The sequence below is a fragment of the Corvus brachyrhynchos genome, unplaced genomic scaffold (genome assembly GCF_000691975.1).
Source record: "Corvus brachyrhynchos isolate BGI_N302 unplaced genomic scaffold, ASM69197v1 scaffold454, whole genome shotgun sequence".
In the NCBI taxonomy this organism is placed as follows: Eukaryota; Metazoa; Chordata; class Aves; order Passeriformes; family Corvidae; genus Corvus; species Corvus brachyrhynchos.
The window spans coordinates 566,366-573,594 of NW_008237525.1; the positions used below are offsets into that span (position 1 = coordinate 566,366).

The window sequence follows — 7,229 nt, forward strand, 5'->3', positions numbered from 1 at the left end:
CTCCAGGCCTCAGATGTGTAATTGGCAGCCTGAGAGGTTTGTGGCTGGTTGTGCAGATGTTCCACAGTAAATGTGCTGAGGCATGAGGTGCTTTGAGCTGCTGTTGAGAGAGAACTTGCTTGGCAGCTCCAGTGGTGGGACAGGAGGCCATTTTCCCTGTCCAAGTGCCAGACTTTGCAGGGTTTTATAGGAAAGATGTGTGACTCGGTTTCCCCATTCATTTCCTAATGCTACTCAGTGGGTACAGTGCACTTAATTTCTTTCCTGTGTGGGGGAGCAATGAAGACTTGGGTTTGGGACTAAGGAAATGTGTGTGCTCAGCACAAAACTGAACACGACTTTTGCTGAGGACAACAGTTTGGGTATCCTTGCTCTGCACAGGCTGTCACTGTGTGTCTCTGATCACGAGCCAGCCACTTCTCTATGTTTATTTTGCCCTCAGCAGAGCAGGGATGGTGCTGACCCCAGGGCAGTTTGGGGGATACGTCTGTTGTGTGGCACATCCTGACACTGTGCTGTGTCTCAGAGCACTTCCCCTCACTGAGGAATATCTGCACATGGATGTTTATACCCTAAAATGCATCAATAACTGCCAAGTAACAATAAGAGTTACTGCCTCTGAAAGGATGCTGGAAACTGATTAAAACCATTACAAGCTGTTGGATGTTGTGTGCAGAAGAGCCAAAGCAGTGTGAAGGAACTCTCAAAATGCTCAGTGTGACCAATGAGTTTTGATAGGACCAGTGAAGGGCAGTCTGGGGGATCCTTGTGTGCAGCAGGCAAGGCAGAGCTGAGCCCTGGATGAAATATCCCCAGAAAGTCTGGAACTCTGTGGAAATGAGAATCCAGGCATCAGCTGCATGTTTGGGGACTTTTTTGCTTGATTTGAATCAGTAAAACGAGGATTTCTATTCAGTTGGTGACATCCAGGGTTCTGGTCTCTCATTTTTCCAAAGTGGAAGCTTTGTCTGTGGCTCTTTCCGGCCGCTGCTCTGCTGTTCTTGTTCAGTGAGCATTGCAGCCCAAGTTCTCTGTCCTGAAGGAGCACGAGGCAGCTCAGAGCCCAGGGTTGTGCAGATGAAGGCAGGAGGGGGTTTCTCCACACTCACTGCTTTCTGTTTATCACCTGCTGTGTTCTCTCCCTTAAACTCAGTCTCTGCTCATGGGCTGCCACAGTCCTGCCTGCCCTGGAAGGGTGAATCCTTAGACTTTCTGAGCTCTCATCCCCTGATCAGGTCGCTCATGGATGAGCAGTGTGGATCCCGGTGCACCTCCCTGTATTCCCCGCATAGATATCTCTTCTCTTCAAGAATGAGTCTTTACCCCTACCTCTTGTAATCCTTGATTTATGCCTTTAGAAACCTTTCTTCTTATCCCATGGCTCTGGAGGTGTTGTCAAAGCCTTTGGTGAGGATCTTGGAGGTAGATGGGCTGTGTCACATCCTTCCACGTGGTCTCTGGCCAGTCCAGACCCCTCCAGGTTTCTGTTGCAGTAGCTGGACTGATGCTGCCCAAGTGGCTCAGATTCCTCTTGGGGGCTGTGTTATTGAGTTAAAGCTTCTGTTTTGTTTTGGAAAATGTTTTAGCAGATGTACCTTGTGCTTGGGTAGAATTATCTGCTTGGGTTTAGCAAGTGTCTGGGTGAATGGGGCAGACGGAGATGCACCAAGGGCAGCCTTGGAGATGGAGAGGTCTCTAGGGTCCCAAGTTCTGTTGTTTAGTTGTGCAAGCAGACCCTGTAGGTCCAGAATAGGGTTTTTGTCTTCAGCTCCAGTAGCACCAACCACAGTCTCCAGCTCTTTTCCACGTCTCTGTGTGTGGTTACAATCAGAGGTGGGACATTTGGGCTGCTTTGCAGTTCGGTGACTGCTCTGGCACTTGAGGCAAGTCATTGAAGCTCGGGTTGTCATGTGCTGCCCAACACCTCTGAGACGTGGTGCAAGGTGCTGGGAACACCTGCCAAGGTTTGCAGGATCCCTGCTGTGCTGCTTCAGGGAGCACTGGGTGTAGTTGCCAGTACGGTTTAGGGCACACGGGAATGCTGCTGTGAGACTGAAAATGTGACACTTGTGCAAATAGCAAACAGCAGTCGCTGGTATCACTGTGACTCTTGAGACTTTTTTCCCCCAGTTGTTTTATTTTGATAAATAGAACAACTGGAAAAACAAATAAAACAACCCTAAAAAATGGCACAGCTTGTGCTGAGGGATGTAACAGTGGCATCTGCAGTGACAGAGCTCATCCGAGTGCATGCCAACAACTAGGAGAAGTGCTGCTCCAGACCATGCAGATTTCTAAGCCTTTTAGAAATGGGACACTGATGATGAATGTTCAGAGACTGTCTCAGGTTCAATAAATGTGCAAGGCATTGCTTTAGTTTGAAGTAACAGGTCTTCATGTACATGTGGATGTCCTGCCCAAAAAAGACATCATAATGCACCCCCGTGGTCAGGATGAGCAGGATGGAGAGTTTTGGGGACTGTGGGTTTGGGTTTCTTTGTGTGCTACTGTGTCACCACTGGCCAGGGGATTAGTGGATAAAAGAACCTTATTTCAGTAGTCAAAACCTGCAAGTAGACAAACCTTGTGTAAAAAGAAAGTGTATCTTAGAGAGCTGATCATGAGAACAGGTAGAACACACCAAATCCTGCAGCACTTGGATCCCTGCGCTGTGTGGGATATCTCCTCTAGTCTCTGCTCAAGCAGGCATTTCCAACTGGAGAGCACGAATCCCTGCAAGAAATACTGAATTATTAGAATAATTGCCTTCTCACCTTTAAATTCCAGGATTTGGAGTCGTGTTCTTAATCCCTGTCTTTGCAAGGAGCCCATGTCTCCCACCCATGCTCCAACCCTTTCTCCTGCGTTGTGTCTGCCACATCTGCTCAGAGCTCAGGACAGTCCATGTCTGGAGCCTTCCCAGGGCTTGTATTTCTGTCCCAGTTGTGCTCATGGTGGTCAGTGATGACGGTCTCTGCTTTGGGAAGAATCACAAGGATTTGAAGCTTTCACCTTTTACTCTGGTTCCTGTCCAGCTCCAGCCTTCAGGATGTCTAGGACTGAAATGCCTCATGCAAGGAGGGATTCAGCCAGATCTCAACAAGATTTCTGGTCTCTGACAAATTTGCTTATCTTAAATGGGTCTCTTTAACCCACCTCTGAGTGCTGCTTCTGCCCATGAAGTGCTGAAGATGGGACAAGGGGCAGTGAGCACCAAAGGACCACTGGAGGGGTGGCCTGCAGGACATCCATCAGAGGGGCTTTGGAGTGGGCATGAGTGGTGTGCTCAGAAACCTCCCCCTGCACTTCAGGACACTGCAGGGCCACTACGGAGATCTCCAGGGAGAAGAACATGATCTGTGGCTGCATCCGAGAGTACAGAGCCCTTGGCACGGAAAATGGGAATTTGGGATTTGTGCTCCTGCAGCTCTTGGTAAATGACCCTGGTAAATAAGAGAGAAAGGCAGGAAACCCTTCTGCAACTTCAACTTTTCTTTGTTCCATATTTTTCTACATGTTTTGACTTTGTAATTCTTGTCCCAAGGACATAATTTTGTCTTCTTCAAGCTGTGACAAGCCTGAGATAAGCTGAAGGGTGACAAATGCTGCTTCCTAGCATTGACTAATCCTCAGAGTGTGGATGGCAGAGTGTCCTGTAAGTAACAGTTTCAGTCACAGTGTGGCGGGCAGCTGCAGGTGCCATGTATCAGCTGACAGGGGATATTTTGGCATTAGGAAGTAGAGCCTGAAATCAGGAATCCTCTGTCAAGTCTCTGTTTCTGCAGAAAGCTCAGAACTATTGTTTAAACTAATCCTTCAGGGATGAATGACATCATCAGTGGTGCTCAACTTCTCTTCGGCTCTGAGTTCAGCCGTGTTTGATCCTGCATCTTCAGGGTGATGTTTCTCACTTTGGCAAATGGATCCGATGCCAGCCAGCCCAGCAAAGAGCCAGCCTCCCCCTCTGTGTCTGCCATTGTCCTGGATGCCTGTGTGATCCAAAACAAGACAGTTCAGCCAGCAGAAAATTTCCAATGATTAGTTTTCTGTCCCCTTAATGAGCTGAAGTAACCATGAGTTCAGATCCCTGAATAATTCAGGTCAGAAGGGATCTCAGGGTTGCATGGCTCAACTCCTCCAAAGCAAGGCCAGCTCTGGTTAGATTGCTCAGAGCTTAGGTGAGCACCAAAGCTGTGGCACAGAGAGATGCTGCTTTACTCAGCAACAGCAAATTGTTGATTTTTTAAATAAGAGAGGCCCCACTTGATTTTCTGAAAATGTGGTTCCTCTCAGTAGCTTGTACAAGGAAGAAGAAAGTGAGAATGTCTCTGGCAGCTGCTCACTGTTGAGCTGGCACTGTCACCAGCTGAATCACAGAACATCGTGAGCTGAAGGGACCCACAGGGATCACGGATTCCAGCCCCAGGCCATGCCCAGACACCCCAACAGCCCCACCCTGGGCATCCCTGGCAGCGCTGTCCAAACGCTCCTGGAGCTCTGGCAGCCTCGGGGCCGTGCCCATTCCCCGGGGAGCCTGGGCAGTGCCCAGCAGCCTCTGGGGGAAGAACCTTTCCCTGCTCTCCAGCCTGAGCCTGCCCTGGCCCAGCTCCAGCTGCTCCCTGGGTGCTGTCCCTGTCCCAGGAGCAGAGATCGGAGCTGCCCCTCGGGAGGAGCCGCAGCCCCTGCTGAGCTCTGCCCTCAGTGTCCTCTGCTCCAGCTGGACACACCAAGAGCCCTCAGCTGCTCCTCCTGTGGCCCCTCCTGACCTTCCAACATCTTTTTGGTCCTTCTTTGGACACTCTTTGATAGCTTTAGATCCTTAATAATTAAGATGTAATAATAGCAATAATAAGATGCAATAAATGGAAGCTTTTGGCAGGTAAAGGAGACTTGGGTGCAGACAGTGGTTGGAGCTGTGAGATAATACTGCTTGCTGGGCACAGCTATTTTCACCTCTGGAGCTCTGTGGGTGCTGGGGTGAATGCAGGCAGGGTTGAGTGCTGGGCACTGATCCCTCCACAGCAGTCCCATGTTTCTGGACCACATCTGCATGACAGCAGGGGCTGAAATGCTGTAGAAAAATAACAGGCACCTGAAAAGAAACTTCAGGCTCCTTTAGGAAGCATCCAGTCACTGGAGTGGTGCTGGGGGGCTGAGGCAGAGTGTGGCCAGCTGTGTTTTGGGGGCTGCACCATTGATGTGTGGGTGCAGCTGGTGGGAGGACTCTGCTCTGGAGCTCTTGGTGTCTCCTTCTCACACAGCTCAGTGCATCTGGCTGGCAGGGCAAGAGAAATGTACTAACACAGGCTGGTGTTTGGTCAGATTCTGGTTCAAATCCAACAAAAAGCCAGGCAAGTCTGCTGGATCATGGGAGGATAAGACCTCATTTCATTAAATCACTCCGGGTCAGAAAAATTGCATTGCATCAGTCTGATGGAATCAGCCCCAGGGAAAACATCAGTGCCTGTCCAGGGCTGTGCGCAGGGCTGTGCTCAGGGCTGTGCTCAGGGCTGTGCTCAGCAGTACTGCTGGGCACACAGCACCAATCCAGGTCACAGTCTGTGTCTCTCTGTCCTGAGCTGGCTGCACATTTAGATGTAATTTAGCCTGTTTGGTGAACAGCGTCCCTTGCTGTGGCAGCTCCTCCACCCCTGCAGCAGCTGCAGCAGAGCTGGAGCTGTGCTGCCAGGGGCACAGGGTGGGAATTCCTTGGGGTGGCTGAATGACACGAGAAGTCCCATCAAGGGATCTGCATGCACCCAGTTATGGGCTTTTATTCCTCAAATCCCAAAACCAATTCTTCAAGCCTGTCAAATTACTATTACCTGTACTGTCTTTACAGCTGAAGTGGGCAACAGATTTTCTTGCATTTATTTCACCAAAAGATGAAATAATTTTTTAACATAAAATTATACAGTGAAAGCTTGCACCCCAGGACTTCATCTGAGAGCAGTCTCCTTTTTCCTGGCACTGGGTTCCCAGTGATGTGGTCCCAGCCTGGGAGCAAAGGGTGCAGTCCAGCTGCTCTGCCTACTGCATGCCAACTTCCCAAATGCACCATTCTGTGGGTTTGTTACTAGTAAAACTGACAGCATGGGTTTGCTTCACAGCTTGTCTGTAGAATTCTCAATTTCTCCTCCAGGTTGGAGAAACCTCAGCTTGGTTTAGACACTGAGCGTTGAGCAGATCTCAGATGAAATTCTTCCCTGCCCTGGCTTCCACATCCCTTGGATGTTTAACAGTTTCTTTGAAGTATGGAGAGTTTTAGAATCATGGAATCATGGAATGGTTTGGGTTGGAAGGGGCCATAAAGCCCATCCCATTCCACCCCCTGCCATGAGCAGGGACACCTCCCACTGTCCCAGGCTGCTCTAAGCCCTGTCCAGCCTGGCCTTGGGCACTTCCAGGGATCCAGGGGCAGCCACAGCTTCTCTGGGCAACCTGTTCATTTTATCTGTGTTTATTCTTGTTCTGTCAACTCATGGGATTGTAATAACGGGTTTAATACAAACATTTCTCTGCTGAGATCAGTCGTTGCACACCTGAGGCCAGAGGCCCCACGATTCCATGATCAGCACCGGCCTTACATAAGCCATGCTTCCCTGCAGCTCAGTGTCAGATGTCACCTGGAGCAGGTGACACTCCTGAAGTACCATCAGTTGTAAGAAGTGCCTGAGCTATCATATTCATTTTCTTACCAGCAAAATAATCTTGCTGTTAATATTAACAGCTCAGACAAGGAGTAGTAAAACCCTATTTCTCCCACATTTCCTGTGTCTGCCTGACACAAAAAAAGTCCTTATTTGGGAAGTCAGGTAGGTCCTGATGGCTATGTGCTTCTTCCCAGCTTCTGATACAGAATGCTAATGCAAAAAAAACAAGGAAATAAAATTAAAACTAAACCTTTCCCTGCCCATGTGACAAGCAGAATGGGGCTGGATCCTGGATGCACCATGTTATTTGGGTTGGAAGGGACCTTAAAAGTCATCTCATTCCAACCCTCTGCCATGGGCAGGGACATCTTCCACTAGACCAGGTTGCTCCAAGCCTCGTCCGGTTTGGCCTTGGACACTTCCAGGGATGGGGCAGCCACAGCTTCCTTGTGCCAGGGGAATGAGTCCTTGCTCACAGTAACTGCTCATAAAATCCTCATTAAAGAAATCTTAATAATCTCTGTATATACCCACAGTTGTGCCATCCTGGTATCAATCTTTTATTGCACTCTCTTT

The 7,229-nt window shown here is 49.3% G+C and overlaps 1 protein-coding gene across 4 annotated transcripts in view; it reads left to right on the forward strand.

Moving 5' to 3' along the window:
- SCMH1 (sex comb on midleg homolog 1 (Drosophila)) overlaps nucleotides 1-7,229 on the forward strand; it is a 66,904-nt gene that overhangs the window by 38,500 nt on the left and 21,175 nt on the right. The gene's annotated exons all lie outside the window — the stretch shown is intronic.